At 53.2% G+C, this 24,166-nt stretch overlaps 1 protein-coding gene and 1 non-coding gene across 6 annotated transcripts in view; both read left to right on the forward strand.

Annotated features, from left to right (window-relative positions):
• Positions 1-24,166, forward strand: part of GLIS1 (GLIS family zinc finger 1) — a 249,907-nt gene that overhangs the window by 42,349 nt on the left and 183,392 nt on the right. The window lies entirely within an intron of this gene.
• LOC129023532 (U7 small nuclear RNA) lies at positions 16,430-16,493 on the forward strand. The gene has a single exon (XR_008496832.1). It is a non-coding gene; the product is annotated as a U7 small nuclear RNA (small nuclear RNA).

The raw sequence follows: 24,166 nt of genomic DNA on the forward strand, positions 1-24,166 counted from the left end.
GGCCAGGTCGGATTTACCCTCTGGCTGTATCTGCCGCTTGCCAGGAGGTACCTTGGGCAGGTGGCTGTCTCCTCCCAGGGTGTGGTGTCATTGTATGATACATAGTAGCTGTGGGAGTCAAATGTGATAGTAGCTGTGGAAGTTCTGAACTGGGCCCCGACGCTGAGTTAGAATCTGCCAGATCTTCCCAGGAGGCAGCATGAGGCCTAGGAAAAGCCCTGAGAAGCAAAATGCCTCCTTCACTCTTTGGCGCAATGCTGTTAGGTGCGTGTTGGGGGCAGGTGTGAGTTCATGCGCTCCCTCTTCATGTCTCCTCCCCTGGCCTCACTTTACTCATCTGCAAAATGGGGAGGAGACTCTCTTTTCTGCCTCCCATGAGGTGGTGCCTGTGAAAGCAGCTGGCAAGCTGCAACCCCTGTAAATTCAGTAATGCTAACAACCATCATGCCTCATGTGGAGGGTTACAGATAGCAGTTGTCTCCTTTAACTTCTGCTCTCTCTCACTATGAGCCAGTGCTTGGAGAGGAAGTGACTTGCTCCAGGTTTGGGGGCTGCTAGGGCCCACAGAGCCAGGGGCTAAACTGAGGTCTGCTCCGCTGAAGGCCAGGCTGTCCTCCGGCTTCCCTTGGACAGACCCTGGGCTCCCTGAGATGGAAAGCAATGGGCTCACACAGCACTACGCTCCTCAAGCTCCCTCTGTCCTAAATGAACTCCCCTCCCCACCCATTCTTTGCCTTCCTTTCCCCTCCCTCCCACTTCCTCACCACAGTTCTTCTGCTCACCCAGGCCCAGGGTGGCAGGGCTGTGTGTGGTGCAGGGTGGGGAGTCCACTGAATTAAAAGACCCCCCGAGGGCAGGGACTGGCTCAACAAGCAGGCGAATGGCCCTGCCGCTAATTCTGTGTGTCCTTGGGTAAGTTACTTCCCCTCTCTTTGCCCTGATTTCTTCATCTGTAAGACAGGATTGCTAATGCCTGCCTTATTCCTGCCATAAATTGGTTTAAGGGGTGGAAAGTAGGCTGAGAATGAGCAGGTGGGAACCGGTGGAAAGTGCAATTCGGCAAGGTGCTGTTTCAGACATGGTAGTCCTGGGGGAGCACCCCAATTTCTGCAGCATTGGCTGTGGGCAAACATTTCTTCCAAGTGGGGAGAGAAGACTTTTGAAAGGCCACATATCGTCTTAAATGCACAAGTGCCACTGGGGGAGAAGGGTTGTTTGTTTAGTAGGCAACACTGATTCTCAGAACAAGCTAAACAAATCCCTCTTATTGAAGAATGTTGCTCTGGGCTAGGCTTGATTAAAATAGGAAAATCTAAGAGGCTTAAATGTGTGCGGTTTTGGTTGTGGAGGGATCAGGAGTGCTTCCCCCTGCCTTGTGTCTTGCTGGACATGGTCACTGAGTTGTGAGGCTACTGAAGGTCTGTGTAGTGACGGGCCCATTCAGCACCTATTTTACCAGTGAGGGGCTGGAAAGCCTTCCCAGCCCAGGCAGGAGGTATTCTGAGCACCTTCCTCTGGGCTCTGAATGCCTTGGGTTAGGAGGTTTGTGTCGAGGGCTGCTTGGAGACTAGTTTGCTCTGTGGACTCTTTGGGTCAAGGGCTGTCCTATTGCCTTGATCTATTTGGAAAAGTGAGGACTCATGCTTTTTTTTTTTTTTTTTTTTTTTTTTGTAGAGACAGGGTCTCACTCTGTCATCCTGGCTGGAGTGCAGTGGTATGATCATAGCTCACTGTAGCCTTGAAATCCTGGGTTCAAACAATCCTCCTGCCTCAGTCTCCTGAGTAGCTAGGACTATAGTTGTTCATCACCACGCCTGGGTAATTTTTATTTATTTTTTTTAGAGATGGGGTCTTGCTATGTTGCCCAGGCTGGTTTCAAACTCCTGGCCTCAAACGATCCTCCTGCCTTGGCCTCTTAAAATGTTGGGATTACAGGCATGAGCCACTGCACTTGGCCTGACTCATGCTTTTGAGCAGCTCTAGGTGCCAGGGCCTGTACCAGGTGCCCCATGTATGAGTCTCCTTTATACCTCTCTATCTCTGTTTCCTCATCTGTGAAATGGAGGTAATAATAGTACCTACTTCATAGAGTGGTAGTGAAAATAAAGTGGGGTTAACACATAGAAAATGCATAGAACAGTGCCAAACACAGACCAAACATGCAGTAAACGTCAGCTTCCACCAGGGCCCTGCCAGGGAAGGATGGGGTAAGTTTTTACATCTAATGTAGCAGAGGCTCAAGGAGCTGAAGCCACTTGCCCATGCTGGTGAGTGGCAGAGCAGAGGTTGGGGAGCCTGGGTCTGACTGACTTTGAAGCCAGAGAAGATCTGTTGAGCAGATGAAAGCCTTGATGCCACGGTGCTCAGCAGAGGCATTTGAGGGGCAGGAGAACCCCCTCAAGAGGACAGGCTGTGGTGGCCTTCAGTGCCATGCTCCCACAGCCCTGTGGGCAGGCCACATTTCTGCAGACAAGATCCTGAGGCCTGTGGGTGGGTGTTAACAGACTGGTCAGGGTAGGCTCTTTGTTTTTTGGCCATGCAGAGAATGTGGCCAGAGTCTTCTGTGGCTGAGGTCCCAAGGCAGACCTTGCCGACACAGTCGTTCCTCATTAATTGGGCTGGGTTGAGTTTCAGAGCAGACTGTCAAGTGGCCGTAACCCCTGCCCTGGAGAGCAGCCCCCTCCCCTCACATCCTGCTATCTGAGGTCGTTGCTATGAATGTGACCCGCCCGGAGCAGTGACAGGGAAACTGTGGCCCGTGGCCAGGTGGCTCTGGGTCAGCCGTCTCTCTCTCCTGTTCCTGCTGTATCTGGAAACCCCTGCCACCCTCTCCCAGCAGGCCACAGCTTCCCTACCTGGAACCCGGGGGCAGATGCCAGGGGGAGGCTTCTTCATGCTCGTGTGTGCTAATGTGTACTGCATGCTTGCCCTGCGCCTGGCACTGTTCTGAGCACTTTCTGTGTGCCGACTCACCTGCTCTTCACCACTGCCCTGTGAGTAGGTTCTATTCTTATCCCCATTTTACAGGTGAGGAGAAAGCCTTGGCATCCTCCTGGAGAGGCAGTCTGGTGAGGGGAGGAGCATTGACCTTGGAGTTCCAGCCATAGCCCCTTCTGACCCCACAGCACCCTGCTGCTGTGATGGCAGGGAGTAGAAAGGGATTTGCCATAAAAGTCACCTACATGCATGGGCAAATGCAGGAGCGGGGACATGGGAAACCTGCCTGCCTTCCATGAACATTTGTTAAATGCCAGCTCTGTGCCTGGGCTGACTGGAGGAAGCTGGACTTTCTTTTTTTTTTTTTCTTTTTTAGATAGAGCCTTGCTCTGTCACCCAGGCTGGAGTGCAGTGGTACAATCTCAGCTCAGTGCAACCTCTGCCTCTCGGGTTCAGGTGATTCTCATGCCTCAGCCTCCAGAGTAGCTGGGACCACAGGTGCCCGCCACCACGCCTGGCTAATTTTTGTATTTTTAGTAGAGATAGGGTTTCTCCATGCTGGGCAGGCTGGTCTCAAGCTCCAGACCTCAAGTGATCCACTGGCCTCAGCCTCCCAAAGTGCTGGGATTACAGGCATGAGCCACCACACCCGACCCAGTTCTTTCATTTTCAAAGTGCATTTGCAGCAGTGTCTCTATGTAGGAGGCAGAGGGTCCTGGTGGTTAAGAGCCAGGGCCCTGCAGCCAGACTCTAGCTTAGATTTGAATCCTGATTCTACCACTTACCAACTTGGGCAATCATTTCTTTCTATGCCTCAATTTCTGCATCTGTAAAATGAGGCCACAATAGGGCTTGGGACAGTACCTGGCACGCCATGAGCACTCTCAGTAAGTGTTCCTTTTGACAGCGGAGGAGGGCGTTGGACAGCCGGGAGCTCTGGGAGGCTCTGAATCCCAAATTTCCTCTTTTTGGGGGAAGAAGACTCTCCCTGAGTCAGGAGTTCAGAACCCTGCCTAACCCATAATGAGATGGTACTTCACACCCACTAAAATGGCTGTCACCAAAAAGACAAGTAACAAGAGTTGGCAAGGGTGTAGAACAGTTGGAATCCTTATACACTGCTGGTAGGACTGTAAATGGTGCTTTTGCTGTGGAAAATAGTCTGGTAGTTCCTCGAAAGGTTACCATTTGACATAGTTACGATTTGACCCCCCAGCTACACTCCTGGGTTTACACCTAAGAGAATTGAAAGCATGGGTCCATGTGAAATTTGTACCAAAATGTTAATAGCAGTATTATTCATCATAGCCAAAAAGTGGGAACAACCCTAAATATCTATCAGCTGATGAATGGATAAACAAAATGTGGTATATCTGTGCAATGGAGTATTATTCAGCCATAAAAAGTAATGAAGTACTGACATCCTACAACACAGATGAGCCTTAGAAACATTATGCTGTGTGGAAGAAGCCAGACACAAAAGGTCGTATGTTATATGAATCCATTTACATGAAATGTCCTGGACAGGCAAATCTATGGAGACAGAAAATAGATTAGTGTTGCCAGGGGCTGGGAGGAGGGGAAATAGGGAGTGAATGCTAATGGGTACAGGTTTCTTTTTGGGTGATGAAAATGTTGTGGAATTAGATAGCGGTGATGGGTGCACACCTCTCTGAATACGGTAAGAACCGCTAAATAGTGCACTTTAAAAGGGTGAATCTTGTGGTATGTGAATTGTATCTCAAATTTAAAAGGAAGAGCAAAAGACCAAACTCCTGCAGGATCTGACCCCTCCACCCGCTCTGGGACCCACCTTCATGCGTGCTCCATGCATTTACACGAGCAGAGGCTATGCGTTTGTTCATGTTACCCTCCATCCTTCCTTCCTGACAGCCTGTCTTGGGCCGAGATGTACGCACTTCACAGATGCTGTCACAGGAAGTACCCAGAGCTTTGGAGCCACGGGGCCGCATACCCTCCCATTCCTGCCTCTTCCTCTAGGTCTTGGTTTCCTTACCTGAAAACAGGGAGAAAAGGAGGAGGAGGAGAGACTCTGTGGCACAGGGCTGTGATGAGGGGGAGGTGAGGGCTGGCAGTGGCCTGGGGGTGCATCCAGAGCAGGAGCATCTGACTACTCCATCATCTGCTGGTTCCTCCAGGCCAAGGGCCTTGTGCACTGTAGACGTTCCCATTTGAGGTAGCGTGGTACAGTGGGCTGAGACCCTGGCTGAGCATGTAGTGGCCTCTGCCATCCCCTGATAGAGGCATCCCAGCTCAGAGTCCTCACTTTGGGTCAGGGAAGCCTGGATTTGAGTCCCAGCCCTTCTTCTGGCTGTGTGACCTTTTGCTGATCACTCAACCTCTCTGTGTTTTAGGGTTGTATATCTCCCCCAGTTCATATGTTGAAGCCCTAACCACCAATATGATGGCATTTGGAGATGGGGACCTTTGGGAAGTAATTAGGATTAGGTGAGGCCATGAGGATGGGGGAGTAGCACCTTACAAGGAGAGACACGAGAGAGCTTGCTTTCTTGTTCCCCGCCATGTGAGGACACAGTGGGAAGGTAGCTGTCCACAAGCCAGGAAGAGACCTCTCACCGGAAACCTATCATGCTGGCGTCTTGATCTTGGACTTGCAGCCTCCAGAACCAGGAGAAATAAATTTCTGTTGTTTAGGCACCCAGTCTATGGTACAAGTTGAGTATCCCTAATCTGAAAACCTGGAATCTGAAATGCTCCAAAATCCAAAACTTTTGAGTGCCAACATGATGTTCAGCTGGAGCATTTCAGACTTTGGATTTTTGGATTCTCAGGCTAGGGTTGCTCAACTGGTCAGTATAATGCAAATCTTCCAAAGTCCAAAGAAATCAAAAGCACTTCTGGTCCCAGGCATTTTAGATAAGGGATATTGACCTTGTATCTTGTCATGGCAGCTGAGCAGACTAAGATCAGGCATCAAGAACAATCGGCTGGGTATGGTGGCTCACACCTGTAATCTCACCACTTTGGGAGGCTGAGGTGGGTGGATCATCTGAGGTCAGGAGTTCGATACCAGCCTGGCCAACATGGTGAAACCTGTCCCTACTAAAAATATAAAAATTAGCCGGACGTGTTGGTGCGCGCCTGTAGTCCCAGCTACTCAGGAGGCCAGAGCAGGAGAATTGCTTGAATCTGGGAAGCGGAGAATGCAGTGAGCCGAGATCACGCCACTGTGCTCTAGCCTGGGTGACAGAATGAGACTGTCTCAAAACAAACAAACAAACAAAAAACAAAACAAAAAACAATCATGGCTGTAAACTTATAGCACAGTGCAGTGTGTGGCAGGCACTGTTACTCTTGGGTGGCTCCTTTTATGACTCTGATGGTCATTATTAGTTGTGGGACCTTGGGCAAGTCACTTCAGTCTCCAACCCCATTTCCTCAGTGGGGTTTGATGCTGCCCACACAGGTTCGTGGTGAGGGTCAGATGAGATAATCTAGGTCAAGGGGCTCGTAAACCATGAAATGGCATGCTTGTGGAAAGGGCTGAGTTTTTATGGCAGGGAAACGAAGGGAAAGCCTGGTGGAGAGGTGGCAGCAGGTCTGGAGGGCATCCCTGGCTGGAAGCTCCGCCCGTGGACCTTTCAGGAAGTGGCTCTGTTCTGGCAGCAGCCTCGGTCTACCCGGACCCAGGTGGCAGGGCTGAACAGAGGTCCCTGGCTTGGCCAAGGGCTGGTGTTCTGAGCTCACAAATATCTCACCCCTGATGGGGAAATGGGGCCAGTGCCCACAAGCAGTGGCGCGTGCTTAGAAGGCAGACCAAGAGGATGACCAGCCGCCTGGGCGGGGCAGCCAGTCTTCCTCACAGCTTTTTGGACCCTAAGTGAGAGAGAACCATGGGTTACGGGGAAGGCTGGGGGTCAAAAGCTGCCTTCTGGGGAGGGTGAGGGGATATAGATGCAGAGGCTCGAGTTGGCTCCTGTTCCTGTTCCCTGACATCAGGGACTCGGAAGTCTTCGGATGGAAAATCACTGCCTGGAACTCCTTCTGCGTCATCCTCTGGAGTGCGTTCCGAGAGGACGTTGCCTGTTGCATTTGTCTTCAGAGCTGTGGCCTAAGGTCCTTCCCCAGCTCTGACATCTCGCACTGGAGCTGGGAGGGCGTGTTCCTGGGAGAGTTTATGAGATTTTCTGGTTGGTTCTTTAATCGTTTCCTGTTTGTTTGCTGTCTGGTCTGGGGCAATGGGGTGGGTGGGGTGGGGAGTCCTCGGAATGTTGGCCTGGGCAGCGCAGAAGAGGGCAGATGTCAGGAAACGGATGTGGAGACAGGGAGGTTTTCAAACGTGAGGGCTTTGGTCGCTAGAATAACCCTGCTCTGTCCCCATCCCAATACACGTCCTTGAATTTTACATAGAGTGTTTGTTGTAGCGGTTAGAACCACTGGCTCTGAGCCCAGTTCCACCTCTTATGGGCTCTGTGACTTTAGCAAGTTGCTTAACCTCTCTGTGCCTCTGTTCCCTTATCTGTAAAATAATCATAGTAGCACTTACCTCGTAGGTTGTTGCTAGGATGAAGTGAGGCGATAAGTGCAAAAATGTTTAGGACAGTGTCCGCACCGAGTATATGCTAAATAAGTGTTAGCTGGACTGTGGAAAGAGTGTGATGGATGGGTAGGTCCTTCCAGAAGAGCTGTTTCTCCTTCCTCCTCTGCTGTGTAGTTTAGCTCCATGGATGCTTCTCGAGCCCTGAGCAGGGGTTGGATCTCTGCTGGGGGTGGATCACATCCTGAACCTGTCCCAGCAATGTTCACAGCCTGGGTAAGGGGAGGCCCCAGAACAGACGGTGGCCCCCAGAGGAGGGTGGGATTGGGGGGGTGGCACTGAACCATGCTTTGAAGGATGAAGAGAGGTCCCTTAGGCAGAACGGTGGGGAGAACTGCATGTGCAAAGCAACTGGAATAGGAAGTGAAAGTTGGCAGCAGAGTGAGAACCTCAGAGGGCCTTGAATGCCAAGCTAACGAAGTCTCAACTCTGCCAGTAGGCAGGGGGAGCCTCTGAAGGATTTTGGGCAGGGTAACCTACTCAGGTTGGCATTGCTGTCTTTCCTCCACTTTCCTTACAGAGCCTGCTATTGTGTCATTCTTGGGGTTTGTTGCTGTGACCGTCTTCCCACTATCCAGGCAATGTCCAAAAGTTCTTGTCCTGCCTCCTCCCAGCTCCCTCCCGTGGTCTTGAGAGAAGTAGTCCTCAGTGGTTATTGAATTCATTTATGAATCCACCCAGTTAATATGGACACACCTCCTATAAAAATACTGGTCACCATGCTAAGCACAGTGAGGGGGCATCTCGAGAGGGGCTGCATGGGGATGCCATGTGGAAGGTATTTGTGCCCAGACTCATGTGGCCATCTCGAGAGGCTGTCAGCCAGGGTTGAAAGGCGAAAGTCTTTAAGAGACAGAGTTCTGCAGGAGTTCCAAGAGTGGATGATGACCTGTTCCAGCTGGGGGAGGCAGGCAAGGCTCCATGTGGGAGGTGGGCCCTTGAGCGCTGGCAGGAAGGGAGTTCCAGACGACATGGGCAAAGCATAATGGTGGGAAAGCAGACAGCACGTATGAGGACAGCAGTGAGCTCTGCTTGGCTGCACGTAAGGGCACATGGGGGGAACGGAGAGAAATAAAGTTGGAGGGACTCATGAGCATGGCCGGGTGGGGTGAGGGTGGGGGAGTTTGATTTATTTTCCTGTAGATAGAGGGGGCCATGGAGAGTTTTTAGCCATGCTTTGGTAAGATTAATTTTCACACCCTGTGGTTCTTTGGAGAAAGGGCAAGTGGTGCATTTTTCGATCTTTCAGACGGGTCTGGGTTGTGGATCCCGTGTTTGCAGAAAGGTAACTTGTTACATGAAACCTCTGTAAAAATCCTCAAATTTCTGCCTTAATGAAGGAGGCAATATTTCTCCCTTAGATTTCTTAAAACTTGAGTTTCAAGTGGGGAATAGTGATGCATAATTTATTTCTTCTGGTGCTTGATCTGAGATCTCAAGGGAAAGAACAGGAAGGAATTAGTGAGATCTATATTACAATTTAATTGCTTGAAGGAAAAATATTATTTTTTATTGTTAGCCATTAGCTGCTTCTAGTTTTATTAAACTCAGGCCTGTGCCGAGCAAAGCATTAACCGCTTGGAGCTCGCCGGCTCCCTGAGGGGAGGGAAACCTTCAGAATTGTCCCACCTTGTAAAGCAGGGGTGACTGCTGGGAGTGGAGAAGCCCTGGGGATTTCGTGCATTGGAGACATTTCTGGACTTGGAGTGCAGCCTCCTGACTGCGAATCTGCCTGCATTCTCAAGAGATGCTCTGGAACCCACAGCTAGGGGCCAAAGAGGGCCAGGAAAGGCCCCTGGCCCCTGGGTCAGGCAGACCTGAGCCTCTCCTAAGATGAGTGATCTTGGCTGCATTGCTTAATCCGTCTTAACAGATGAAGAGTTTTCATTTCTAGCGGTAGTTGCTAGAGCTAAATGAAACACTGTATGTAAACCCAATACCCTTGTATTCAGTAGGTGTTCAGTAAAAGCCAGTTTTTGGGTCCCGGTGTGGCACACTTCTCCAGGCCATCTCCCCTCCTTTGTTCTGGCTCTGGGCTCCAAGATTTTGTCTACCATCCCACGCCCCTCCTGCCTTCCTGAACGGGACCTGGGGCTTCCCAGGACACAGGGTGGAGGGAAGAGGCCCAGGGTCGGGCTGAGCCCTCTGCTGTGCTGGACATTCACTGCTCAGTGCCTGCTACTTACGTGGCAGTTGTGGCACCAGTGAGATGGGTCCCTGCCTTCAGGGAGCTCCCAGCTGGCTGGCTGAGGACGGACAAGTCACTGTCATAGTGCCCTGTCCGTCACCTTCTTCTGGTTAGGTCTTCGGCTCACCCAGCCTGGAGGTGACTCCCCTTGACCTCTGCTTCTCTCTCGTGCCGCTCCTTCACACTTCACTGCCAGTTAGTGTTTCGTACACATCCTCCCCTTAAACTTGCACCATGACCTTGGAGGCCTCTCACTCCCCTTTTACATATGGGAGCTGCAAGCTCTCGAGGTGAGATGATGACCTGTGGTCACATAACTGGGGATTTGGGCCGCACAGTCCAGACCAGCTGAGAGTAGCAGAGCCTGGGGGCTTTCCTCTTCCTCAACCCACCCCCACCCCAGCTGACAGTCGGCCTGCAGGGCTTCATTACACACACAGGGCTTTTTAAACAGATGCGGGCCTACTGTGGATTGTAATGTTTTCATTGACTTGTCTTCCCTGACTCATTAGGAACCACTTGCTGCCTGGCCCTGGTCCCTAGTGTCTGGGGAGGTAGTGAGCCAGTATATATATTTACGTATATTTAGAGATGGGGGTCTCACTGTGTTGCCCAGGCTGGAGTGCAGTGGCTATTCGCAGGCACGATCAGAGCCGCCGATGTTTTCAGCCACCCTTCCATATCAGTACCATTGTCCTGTACAACATTTCATGCTTACCAAGTGACCCTACAGCCTGGATTTTTTGAGGCAGCATTAATTTACTATGATAGTGAGAATTTAGCTCCTGCTAGTGTGTGTGCAGGACTATGCTGTGTGCCCCACGTAGCCCAGTCTATAATAACTCCTTCTACCCCAAGTCCCGGGTCCGAGCCCTTGAGCAGCCTGCCCAAGGCCACACAGCCTGTAGGAGGTGGAGCTGGGACCCCAGCGGTGTCTGCCCAGCTTGGGCTTTCTTCCTGGGTGGTGCTGCCACCTCAGCAGGGCCCCCTCTGCATGAGCTTAATTCATGGGCTGGGCCCAGCTTGGTGCCCAGGAGGTCAGGTCAGCAGGGCTTTCCTGGGCCAGCAGGGACACTGGGTGCAGCCCACTGAGAAGAGAAGGCAGAAAGGGACTCTGGCAGGGCCAGCTGGCTCGCAGAAAGGGAGTGAGGAGGTATAAGCTTGGACTTGAGTCCACAGGGTGAGGTATGGGGAGGGGAAGAGAACAACCACGTTCTGAGCACCTACGATGTGCTGTGTGCTTTGCTGATGTCTTCTCTCCTTGTCACCCCTGCCCCAACGCCCCTGCCGTTTCTCACCTAGAGGGCCCACCCCCTCCATTTGGCCAACTCCTGTTGATCTTTCAAATTCATTCAGGGCCATCCTAGACCTGCCCTGACCCCAGATTGGGCCAGAGCCCCTTCTTTGGGTCCCTGCAGTCCCTAGAGTGTCCCTCCATGCAGCACTGGGCGCCTGTGTGGTGGCCGCCTGTTGCCTGTCTCCCCTACCAGGCAGTAGACTGCGGGGGCCGGGACTGTTTCCTCCTCTTCATGAGCCCAGTGCCCACTGTCAGGCCTGGCCCAGGCAGGTGCTCAGGGAAAGCTTGTTCAGAGTGACAGTGATGACACAGCCTCCTCGTGTCTGTGTCATGTTTCCTATTTCCCAAAGCATCTTCTCATCGAGGTCACTTTGAGCGGCACAGCCATCTGGAGGGTTAGGTAAGGCAGCGATCGATGAAAAAGCATGCTTTCCAGGTGGGGGCACTGAGGCTCAGGAGGCCACCCAGTGCGGTGGTAACAGAGCCCGGCCTCGACATCCTGGGCTTACTGCACCATCCCCTCCCCTCTTCAGTGCCGCCGGAGCGCCTGCTTTATGATGCCCACACCCTTGGCGACCCCGAGGCCAGGACTGCTTGTAATCAGATTGCCTTCCTCCCCACTGAGCTCATGCTGCTGAGGGAATGGAAATTTGGATCTGTGGGCGGGGGTGAGAGGCTGGGCTGTGGGGGCAGCTCTGGCTGCGGTGCTGTGGGACCAGGATGGGATGTGGTGGCTGGGGGAGCACGCCAGAGCAAGACTTAGCAGTTCTGGCCTCTGGCCGCAGGGGCTGCTGAGAACCATCTCAAGTGGTTGGCCAGATGCCTGCCCCCCAGGGCTGGGTGTCCAGAAGGTTTGGGATGGTCAGCAGCAGGGAAGATGGATCTTCTGAGGTTAAGTTGGCCATGTTGGTGGCCTCCAGAGACTGACTGCCCCCAGGGAGACCTGGGTTCAAGTCCTGCCACTGACTTGACATGGGGCCATGGCAAGTCACAGCCCTTCTCTGCCTCAGTTTCCTCATCTGTAAAGTGGGATAATAGTCTCAGAAGGGGCTGTAGGGAGGATTAAATTATGAAACAGTGCCTGTAACATATGGTGCCACGATGATCTCCTTGTCTGCAGAGTGGAATGTACTTTGCCCTGCTTCTCTCTCTGGGTTGATAACGAGGTCTCAACGAAGCACTCTCACACTGTGAAGTGCTGTGCACATGCGAGAGACATACCTTCCCTCAGAAAGGATGGACATGGGTGTAGACGGGTAGAGAAGGGCTCTAGCAGTGCTTCCTGGGGTGGGATGGGCCCCTGGGAGTCCATTGACAGACAGGCCAGTCCAGCCAGTGAAGATTGAGTGGGTTCCTGGAAGACTTTGGGGTTTGCTTAGGGTGGCGGTACCCACCATCCAGAGAACTGGGCCTGCAGGGGCCTTGGGCAAGCGTGTGGTTCCAGCCCAGTGGGGAGAAAGCAGGCCTGAGCTGGGATGGCCTGGGTTTCCCCAACTTCCCTTCTTAACAGCCAGCTTCTAGCCAAGCCCTCCAAAAGCTCACCCCCACCTGGGTCAGGGTCCCCCACTTCCACTCAGGCTAGGGCCCACACCACCTGTATCCCTCCCCCAGCTACACCCACAATGGCTGAGAAACGGGGCTGCTGGAAGCCCCGTTTCTCAGCACAACCCCAAACTCTAAATCAGGGACAATAGTGGCACCCGCCTGGCAAGGCTGGGTGAAGGTTACTGTAACCTTGTAGTGTAACATATTAATGTGTGTAAAGCACATAGTAAGTGCTCAATAATTGCTAGCTATGTTTATTGTTATTGTTATGTCCTTCACGTTATTACTACATTCTTTCCATGCACATCTCAAGTACATTGGACACCAGTTGCTATTTTATGGTTGTGTTGAATCCTTTTACTCTTCAGGCAGTGGGGAGCCATGGAGGGCTTTTGAGCAAGGATATGACATAGGGTTGAGCTCCAGGATGCTGAATCTGGCAGTGAGTTTAAGCCTCATTACATGTTGTGCTTAGTTCAAAAGGGGCTTTATTGTTCTATAGTAGTTTCAGAAATAGCTTTTCAAATCCTTCTCTCTTTAGTTGGGGAAAAAGAGAGGTTGGATGAGAAGGAAAAGAAAGCTTGTGTTAGGAAAAAGGGAGGCAGTTTGAGGGGTCAGGTATTTAACAGAGATAGGGAGAACTGCAGAGTGGGCTGCTGGCTGGGCGTGAAATTGCCAGACACTGTCTCCAGGTCAGATTATAGGTGTGGAACTCCCCGCTCCTCGACAACCCCTATCCATATGGGCCTTGCTGCTGTCGTGGTGGGACTACAGTAATGGTAATATACATCTCTCTATGCTTTCAGAGACACAGTCACGGGTGGAGTTGGTTTAACTGTGGAACCTGGTAATGCTGGGTGGGTGTGACTCTGGGTTGGAGTCGGGGTAGGAGGGAGGTCAGGATTGGCCATGAAAGGAATATAGACGCCATTTAGAGAAACTGCAGATTCAGTAAGGTGGAGCTGTGCAGAAATGAAGGACCCTTTATTAGCAAATCCGAAGCTCGGCCAGTGTATGATTTGATGCTGGCTGAGTGGCTGCAGGGAGTGGCTGGTGGAAAAGGTGTGGAAGCTCCAGGCGAGGGGGTTGTTGGGAGAGGGAGAGGGAATGGAGGAGGAGCAGTGGTGGAGGAGCTCATGGACGTGGGAGAGCATGGAGCAGCAGGGGGCTCAGCTCCTCCCAGTCCGTGTGAATCTGGGATCCTGGGCCCGGGGTCCTCATCATCTCCAGTGATTCTGCTCATGGAGTCCAGAGTGGGCCCAAGATTCTGTGGGCAACAGGCAAAAGGCCAGACTTTGAGGAACATGGATTTAGGTTCATGTGTGTCTCATGTGGTGGTGGGAGGGGGGATGATGAGATGGGCAGGGCTGGGTCAGACGGGGGTCTGTGGGCAGCAGGTAGTGAGAGAGGCTGGGCCTGGGCACTGAAGGCCTCCACTGTGGGTACAGCTGGAGGGACACATCGGGGGTGCGCCCTAGCCTGAATCTCTACAAAATTTTTTGTAGAGATGGAGGTCTTGCTGTGTTGCCCAGGCTGGTCTTGAACTCCTGGCCTTGAGTGATCCTCCTGACTCAGCCTCCCAAAGTGTTGGGATTATAGGCATGAGCCACGGCGCCTGGCCTCTCCCTTTGTTTTTGAGAGGCAGTGTGGGCAAGTGCTTGAGGGGGAATGTGGACCCTGGAACCTGGGTTTGCTTCATCCCTGCTCCTTCACTGCTAGCTGGACAACCTCAGGAAGATTACTTATGCTTCAGTTGCCCCAGCTGGAAAAAGGGGGACATAATTGTATCCACCTCAAGGGGTTGTTATGATGATTACATGTCTAGATTTATGCAAAGCGGTTGGAGTGGCACCTGATTTTTATTATTCCTGCTCCAGCCACACCCTTGGACAGTTCTCACATCGACATCATCGCCTGTTTCCAGTGATGCCAACCCCTCCGCCGGAATGCCCTTTCCTCCTTCTCTGTCTGTTAAGGCCAGTTCAAATGTCCTGCCTCCTGAGTCTCATTTTCTCAGCCGAAAACAGGGGTTAATCATCGCTGCCCTGCCTGCCTCTCTGGATGACTGAGGGAAAGAGAGATGGCCCTGGCATTCTGAACAGCACTGGACAGCACAGGCTGTGCCACAGTGTCCTGCTTGTTCTGTCATGTCCATTGCCAAATGCAGACGTTGAAGCCAAGAGGTGCTGTGGTTAAAGTGTCCTTTCTCCACCCTCCAAACTGACCATTTGGCGGCCAGTTCAGGCAGAGGCCATTTGAGATTTGGTTCCTGAAGCAGCCCCCGCCATGTCTCATATGAGGCCAGTGGAAGCCGCCCCAGCTGTGTCCTGCAGCACAGGTCTTCACAGAACGAGGGCCTTGGAGACCACCCTGTTCCCCGTTGTGCGCTGATGGGGGCAGTGGAGCCTGGGGCAGTGAGCCGTCCCTGCCTGTGGCCCTGAAGATGCGGTGCCGTGGTGCCGAGCGTTGCTGGGCGGTGAGGCTCCCTGGCCTGATGCTATCACTATGCACATGTGGCTGATGTTTGATTCCTGTTCTTTACCCTTTCTAGCCTATGCTGGGGACCCAGAGATAAATCAGCTTCAGGCATGACGCAGGGAGCTCACAGCAGAGGGGGCAGGCCACCGGGTATCAGATAATGACCACACAGTATGACTTAGGGTCTGGGAGCCCAGTGCAAGGTGTGAGAGAGCTTCATTTTGGAAGAGAAAGGCTTGTGTTGGCCTGACAGCAAGGGGAAAGGCATTCCGCTCACTACATGTAGCCCAGAGGTGCAAAGTGGCAGGGATAAACCGGCTCTGAAGGGCACATGTGGGCAAGTGAAGGCTGGCGAGGGCCAGGGGCCTGAGGGCCAGGCTGATCTCCTGGGACCTCATCTGCAGGGGCCAGTAATGGGCGCTGAGATGCCTCTCAGAGGGGCCTGGTGGGGGGTAACACATCACAGATGCCATGCTCCTGGACAGGAGAGGTCTGGTCTCAGGCTGTTACTGTGGGCCCAGAGAGGGGCACAGTTTGCCTAGCATCACACAGGGCATTGGTACTGCCTGTGGCCAAATGGAGAAGTAAGTCTTTGTTTGGGCTAAGTGTTGAGAATGAAGACCTCTTGAGCGCTTGCCTTCTACTGTTCTCAGGCAGAAAGGTCACAGTGCAGATCTTGCTGGGACTCCCTGTCTCTGTGGTCACTTGCTCTGGTCTGGCCGGCTCTCAGCTCAGGATGTTTCTGGGTGGGAAGATACATGGGACTCAACAGGTGGGTCAACTTGGTAGACAGTGGAGGACTGCAGCCAGGAGGGAGGACTGGAACCAGAGCCCATCCAGGGTAAATGCTTCTTGCCAGGGGAAGGAGGGCAGCTGCTGTGAGTCCTGCCTAAGCAGGTGGTACCTCTGTGAAGCCTCTGAGGCCTCCTTCCCTCTGTCTGGGCTGTGGCTCCTCTGTACGCCCACTGCCCCCTGCTTCGCTCCATCACAGCACTTACTGCTCTGAATGGAAACTCACCACGTCTCTCTTTCTAATGTCTGTTGAATGAGTGTTGAGGTGCATGGACCAACTGTACCTTTGGGCTGGTCTCTTAACCTGCCCCACCCTGTGAGGGTGGAGTGTAAGGAGACCATCATACGACCTGAGAGAATGTGCTCAGCCATCCACAAAGTGCTATTGAAAGCAGGGGGCTTGAGGAAGAATGTGGACCCTGGAGTTCTAAGACTACTGTGACAGTTTTATTCTCCAGCCATGCCTGGCCCAGAGTCTGGCCTGGGGGTGTGGCTGGTGCCTCTGCACTACTCTTGGGCCTTCATGGATTCTGCCAGCAGGTGTCCTCAAGGTGCCCCCAAATGAATTCGCTGCCATTGGGCAAGATCAGGCACTCAGTAAAAATTGAAAAACGAGTGGTGCAGCCCTTTTAGAATTTTTCTGGCAGGTTTTCTGGTTTTTACCAGAAAACATCCCCCCCACACAAAAACCAATTTAAAAACTGTAGTTATTTAGCAGGTTTTTCCTTAGCACCTCTTCTTGTACATGACACCGTATAGGAGCTGTGGGCCTGCCCTGGAGGAGCTCAGGGTTTCCTGGGGAAAGCAGGACAGTCACCCATCAGCGTGAGACCAGGGAGGAGGAATGTGCTGTGGAGCTCGGGAAGGACATCCTAGTTCCCAGTCGGGAGACCAGGGAAGTCTTTGTGGAGGAGGGGGCATTTGGCCCGGGCACTAAGGAGTGGGCGGGAGAGCAGAGAGGGCGGTGGGGAAGGTGGCACAGAGGCTGGGGGACTGGGTGTAGTCCCTAGTCCCTGGCTTGGCAGGACTGCACAGCTGCACGAGGGGAGAGCCCCCTTCCACCCGCCACCTCTTCCCCTTTCCCCACCCCTCCCCTGCAAAGTGCTCAGAGCACATTTTGTAGGGACTAGTCAAAATACAGACTCAGACGGATTTATCCCCCATGAGCCCACACTTGCATTCCTGGGCACAGGAGGGAGCGATGAGCCCGTGGGGATGTTTGCAGAGAAAACAGAAACGAATGAGTCTGGTGAGTTGCTCGTCTTGAATCAGGGACCGAGCGGGTGTCAGCACGCCACACACAGGGCCAGAGCCTGCCGAGCAGGAAATGCGCTGGGGGCAGGGCCAGTCTGGCCTCCAGCGAGGCAGCCCCGGTTCCTCAGCCTCGACAGCACAGCACGGTGATTCTGATGGCTCCAGGGAGGGCCAGAGGCTGGGTCCTCCGGGCTTGAGGTGGGGCTAGGGGCACAGCCGGGCCCGCTTGTGTTTAGGATTCTTCCTCATCTATGATGTGGTGGACGCCACCAGCTCCCCAAGTTGGGGTGAGAGATGCGGGGAGGTCAAGCACCTGTGTCTGGGAGCCTGCACAAGTGGGAGCAGTTGTCACTGTCCCCCGGTGACATGGGGGCCTGGGGCAGAGAACACCCTGTGATACCTGGTTAACTGGAACCCCGGTTAACCAGAACTCATGCCCACTGTCCGTCCCTTCGTGAAGGAGGTGGCTAGATGCTGTGGGAAGACCCTGGGTGGGTGGTGGGCGGCGGGATCTCTGACCTGGCGCTGCCCCTTCCTAGCTGGGGGGACCCATTGCATGTAAGCAGACCTTGTGGCTTGGGGAAGAGAATGCACAGAACCACCCAACAGCAAGGGGCCCTTCAGGAAGCTCCTTGGCTCTCACAGGGTGAGGAGAGCGGGGATGTACTCGGGTCTTCCATGAGGAGTTATTGTGGGGGCTCAACTGTGCAAGGCCTGACACGGGCTTGGTGAAGCGGGGCTGGCTGGTTGGACCGGGTGATACATGTTGTCTGAGTTTCCTTGGAATGACTGGGAGTAAATAATTAGTGAAAGAACTCCATGGGAATCCCTTAGGAGACTATTTCTTTTTTTTTTTTTTTCTTTTATTATTATTATTATTATTATTATTATTATACTTTAGATTTTATGGTACATGTGCGCAATGTGCAGGTAAGTTACATATGTATACATGTGCCATGCTGGTGCGCTGCACCCACCAACTCGTCATCTAGCATTAGGTATATCTCTCAATGCTATCCCTCCCCCCTCCCCCCACCCCACAACAGTCCCCGAAGTGTGATGTTCCCCTTCCTGTGTCCATGTGTTCTCATTGTTCAATTCCCACCTATGAGTGAGAATATGCGGTGTTTGGTTTTTTGTTCTTGCGATAGTTTACTGAGAATGATGATTTCCAATTTCATCCATGTCCCTACAAAGGACATGAACTCATCATTTTTTATGGCTGCATAGTATTCCATGGTGTATATGTGCCACATTTTCTTTATCCAGTCTATCATTGTTGGACATTTGGGTTGGTAGGAGACTATTTCTTTCTTTCCACTGCCCACCCCCTAAAAATGTCTGAGAGACCCGGGTGGGCGGGTGGTGCCTTGCAGGGTGTGAAGGGACTTGGGAGCTGGGACTGCTTCCCCCCTCCTCTGCCTGAGAGGCGAGCGGACCCTTCCAAGTCCAGCTCTCCTGCCTGGCTCTGGTTCTGCTCCCACCGTGATTCTCTCGTTTGCCTCATCCTGGGAAAACCTTTCCTTAACTTCAGGAGATTCTGGGTTCCAGTCCATGCTCTGCCTCTCAGAGGCTGTGTGACCTCGGCCAAGTCACTTGGCCTCTCTGAGCCTCAGTGGCCTCACTGGCAGTGGAGTAGCTCTTGGGAGCCTCCTATACACAGCTCTGGAATCCACTGTGTACCAGGGCAAAGAAAGGGCTCAACACTGTCAGGAAGTTCAGTTAGGTGATGGACACGGTGATCCTGCAGGCCACAGTCCCATCTCCCTAGCATTGGTGGACAAGGCCCTTGGTGATCTGGCCACAGCAAACTTATTGCCCCACCCCCGCCACCATTCAGGCCACCCGGAACATTTCCCATCCTCTGATCCCGCCACATGTTCTCATGCTTCTGTGCCTTTGCATGGTCACTCTTTTCTTGGCTGGAGAGCTCCTATTTCTCTCTTAAAACCAGCTCAGATGCTCCCTCTTGGACTCCTTCCTGTGTCTTTCAAGCAGAGTCAGTTCACCTGGCCAGAGATGAGCACTGTTTTCCCTGCGTTCCAGTTTATCTGCTCCCCTCACTGCCTCCCCCCATAGTCTGTGAGCTTCCCAAGGAGAGGGAGAGGATCTGATTCATCTGTGCCTCCAGGGCCCAGCTCAGGGTCTGCCACCAACCAAGCAAGGACCGTTTTCCTGTGTTCACAAGGACCTCTGCTCTCTTTCCTAACCTTCTTTCCCACTTTGGAGGGAGAAAGCACTGCGGATGAGAACAAAGCAATGTCCTCCATCAGAGAGGCCAGGGGGCTGGTGGAAAGTGGAGTAGGCTGAGCCAGAGGGAGAATTGTGCCGTGTGGAGCTGAAAGATAAGAAGGGGCCATGGTCTGACTTGGCAGTGCACTGCCTCCAGAATGGGCTGCAAAGGAATCTTCCTTCCTTCCTTCCTTCCTTCCTTCCTTCGTTCCTCCCTCATTTACTGAGTACCCAGCTTCAGGGCAGTCATAGCTCCGCTCCGTGGGGAAACAGTGGAGCATGAGAGAGAACCTCCTAAAGGGGCTTTGCAATCTGGTGGGAGAGATGGAAGGAACAATGGCCATAGGTGGGCAGCTGGGATCATGGCTGCGGGAGTGGAGAGGGGCCAGTGAGCAGCCTGGTGGATGACGGGGAGAGGAAACTAGATGAAGGGCCGGGGCAGAGGGGGAGGGCGGGTTTCTGACGGAACCCATGCATGAGAGGGAGTGGAGAGAATCTGAGGTGGGGCTGGCCACAGGCTGGCTGGAGGGCTCAGCAGGGAGCAGTTCCTGAGGCCAGATGGCTCGGCACAGTGGCAGCGGCTCCCAGCAGATCTGGCTGCGGGATGGAGGACAGATTGAAGGGCCAGTCAGGGGCAGGAGCCTCAGACCGTGGTAGCGGTGGCCAGCGCTGAAGCCGCTGGGGAGAGGAGGGGATGGGTTAGGACCCACTATTTGAGACCTGACAACTGACTGGATGTGAAAGCTGAGGGTGAGGGAGACAGTCACAGGCAAGGAGGGAAGTGACAGTTGTCTCAGGAAATAACTTGTTGGAAGAGAGGGGAAAAAACACAAAGAACTCAGCAGGGATCTCTGCAACTCAGGGTAATTTTGGCTTCGGAGAGTCAGCCTGCTAATCAGATTGTAAAAATCAGGTACCAGGGTTTTTGCAGAAAATGCAGCAGATCAAAGCCAGGGTCGATTAGGCTCTGATTAAACATTGCCGAGGAGGTCAGACTCATTACGGAGGAATGTACACAGGCCGGCAGCGCTGACGGGGGATAATAACAGATCGCGCCCGGCAGCGCAGACACCACGGCGCTCTGGGGACGCGGTCCTCCGCGGCGGGGCGGCCACAAGGAATGGTATGTCCGCGGGCTCCAATGGGAGTGAAGGTGCAGGGGTGTGTGGCAGCATGTAGGGTCAGCTGCGTGCTGTCTAGTCTCCTTCTCTGTGGCCCCTGGTTGGGGAGTGCTCCTGTGAGCTAGGCATTGGCAGAGGTCAGCCAGGACACCTGCCTTGCTGTCTTTCACCTTTACCTGCTTGCTCATGGCCTTTTTGCTGGGGGAAATGCCTCCCCACCCTCTTCTTTCTTCTGTGTGCCTCCCAGAACTCTGCCAGCATCTCCTCCAGGAAGCCTTCCCTGACTTCCACCCCAGGTCAGGTGTCTCCTTTGGGTCCCCACAGCCTCAGTGTTCTGGCTTGTCTCCCCTCCCGTGAGTCTCTTGATGGCAGCATGACTCTCTGTGTCCTCTGTTTCCAGCTCAGGGCTGGGCAGAGTGGATTCACTGATCTGGGCGGAGCCAATTCCCTGAAGCCACACAGCAAGCCAGGCTCCACTTGCCTGCCCTAAAGCAGGCCCAGGACTTCTGCTGAGAGGTGGTCATGGGGTAGGGGTGCTGGGAGCCTGCTGGCCAGGAGGAGAGCAGAGGCAGTTGGCCCACCAGGCTGGTGTGGGAGCTGTATGAAGGAGATTCGTGGCAGGGAAGAAGGGAATGAGTGCCAGGCTGAAGAGCCTGAACGTGACCCTGTGGGCACTAGTGAGCCACTGAAAGTTCTTGATTTGAGGTAGTGACAGAAACCAAACTGTGCTTCAGGAGGTACCGGAGGACCCTCCATTTCTTTTGTGAGAGCAAGATTCTCTGAACAACCACCCACCGTGGTGGCTTTGACCTCTACTTGTTGCTTCACCTCACAGTGTGAAGTGAGGCTCACCTGCAGTGGTCCCCATGCACCATCTTAAGGGGCCCAGGCTGGTCCTGACCACAGAAAGCCCAGGAGTCAGAGGGAGCAGGGAGACCCCTAGAGGCTTCTAGGCTTTCCCACGCTTTCCCAGGGTTAGGAAAATCGGCTGAATTTGGTTCACACATTCCATAAATACACAACACCTTCTGGGTGCCAGCCCCGTGTTGAGTTCTGGGGAGGCCCTGAGGTTCTACCAGCCTGGCTCCCTCCAGAGAGGGTAGGAGGAGCTGGACTGCAGAGATCTTGGGAGTGGGGAGGACATGGACCCAGGAATGCCCTGCCCATCTGAGGGAGACATGGACACCCCCAGGCCTGGCTGGGAGCTTTGGAGTTTAGAAGGAAGGAACACAAAAGCCCTTAACCTCCCAGCTGGAATGTGGACACTTCATCCGTCCTGCTCTCCGTCTCTACTCCAGCCCCATAAATGTCCAATTTGGGGAAAAGATTCCACTCTAAGCCCCAGCAGAATAAGGTGATTAAGAAACTGAGCTCCATAAAATTGTCCGTGCTCTGGCAGGCGGGGTGGGTCAGGAGAGTCCCTGAGTCTCCAGCCTGGCAAGGACCGTACAAAGCCCTCGTCCTTCTAGTCCACATCCTCCCAATGCACAAATCCCTTCTGCAGCATCCCCAGCAAGTGACCACCCACTGTGTGCTTGAGGGTCTCTCTTGACAGCTGCTCAGTACCTCCCCAGGGTACCCAATTCAGTGCTGTGACACTCCATTCCTGACAAGCATTTACTGGGCACCTCGGTCATTCTTTCATTCCACATGCCTGCCCGTGCCAGGTCTTCTGCTAGGGCTAGAAACAGAAGAGCTAAAGCTAGTACCTGCTAACATCCTTGATGCGTGCTGTGTGCCAGACACAGTGCTGATTTATGTGGATGATCTCGTGTGATCCACGTGAGAACTCTCTGAAGTAGGTGGTGCCCTCATTCTCCCCATTTCACAGATGAGGCCCGCAGAGATAGAGTAACTCACCCAGGGTCATGCAGATAATCAGAAGCAGGGCTGGGGCTTGGACCCAGGCTTTGACACCATAGTCTCTGCTCATGGTCATTGTGCTCCACAAGTTAGGAGGCCTTTGGTTGGGGGGCTCAGGCTCTGGGGACTGCCTGCCTGCGGTTATAATCACATTCACCCGGTGTGAGGATGCCCGTTAGGGAGTTACTGAGTGTGAGCGCTTGGATGAGCACCTGGCCATTGGTAGATGTTCAGGAGGTGTTCATGGTGTATATCCACAGTGCAGGTGGGGAGCCAGGAATGTGTCTGCCAGAAGTGGGACCCCAGACTCCGTATGCCAGGACTGAACTCGCCTTCTTTCCTTTCCTTCTAAAGCACTGTGCCACCTTCTGCCTCAGTGCCTTTGCACAGACCATTCCCTTGACCTGGAATCCTCTCCCTTCCTTTGCTGCAGCCTTTGCTCGCTATTTCCTCATTCTTCATGTCTCAGTTCATGCTACTTCTACAGGGAAGACTTCCTGATTCCTCTCCTATGTATACCCCCTTCATGCCTCTAACAGAGTTGATCGTGTATTATTTGTATGGTTCCTTGATTGCTCTCTGACCCCTCACTAGGTGCTGAGCTCAAGGCAGGGACATCTGTTTAGCTCATCATACAGTTAGGGGCCACAGTCCCTCTATAGGTAAAATGGCAGGGTTGTCTCAGATAATCTTTGAGTTTCCTTCCTACTCTGGTCTGATTGAATGAGCTACTGCTGCACGCTTGTTATGAAAGGCAGCTCCTCCTAGATTAACCAATGGTGAAAGGGCCTCTCCTAAGCCTTTCTCTCCTTGCCTGCCCCCTGGCTCTGCGTTATTGCCCCTGAAGAATCAGTTCAGACAGGAGCATGGGTGTATTCTAATAAGCGAAGCGCTGCCAACTTGCAACGCCAGCACTTAGGGTCTCTGCCAGGGCCCTTGCCATCTGCCTGTGCCTCAGCATCCCTTATGGGGACACATATTGAGAGGTAACCTGCAGAGGAAGGCCCTGTTCTGATTATGTTCAGCTTACTTCAGTCACATCTACAGAATGAGAGGGCCATTCCCCCATCAGAATGTGAGCTCCTCGCAGGGATGCAGGGATGCAGGGACTGTGCCTGATGCACCTTTCACCCCCCCCACTCCTTCATGCCTAACACACAACCTGCCACCAGGTGTCAGCTGTGTCAGTGGCTGCTTGCTGGATGGCTGAAGGAGTGAAGAATGCATGGCTGCAAGCGGGTCTGGAGTTGGAGTCGGAGTCCGGTGGTAAGCAGGCTGTGTAGAGGCAGAGGGGTGCCTCACCTTTACAACAGGAAGCATCTGTGCAGGGCTGGTGCGGAATCTGCCTGGAACGGCCCCCGCTGGCCACATGCCAAGAGTTTATTGCATGCAGCACAGCAATTTCAAATTTCCTTTATTTTCTAAGAGCCGACGAATTAGTTGAGAGATTAAGAACACTTGCAAAGTAGCCTACAAAGTGGTTTAAGTTAGTGTAGTATAAACTTAGCACAGAGTGTAGCAGGAAGGGAGGGGAAACAGTCAAAGAAGGCCCCCGAGAGCAGGAACGTATTGCCGGCTGGGTGCAGATGGCTCTACAGAAGAAGAGGATGGGGGAGGAAAAGAGGGGGTTCAGTCCCGGTTGCTCCACCCACCCGCAGCAACCTCGAATGCATCTCAGCTCTGAGCCGTCTGCTCCCTAAGGGTAGGTCCTCCTGTGTCCCACGCACCTAGAGCAAAGTGGGGGCTTCACAAGTCTTTGTGGGGTGGTTACCACTGGTGGGCTCAGGCCCTTTTCCTGCCTCTCCTTAGTAGTCCTTGAAAAGAAATAGCCATCCTGGAGCTGTGGAAGCTGCAGGAAGTCGAGTCCCCTGCTTTGTCAG

The sequence above is a fragment of the Pongo pygmaeus genome, chromosome 1 (genome assembly GCF_028885625.2).
Source record: "Pongo pygmaeus isolate AG05252 chromosome 1, NHGRI_mPonPyg2-v2.0_pri, whole genome shotgun sequence".
Classification (NCBI taxonomy): domain Eukaryota; kingdom Metazoa; phylum Chordata; class Mammalia; order Primates; family Hominidae; genus Pongo; species Pongo pygmaeus.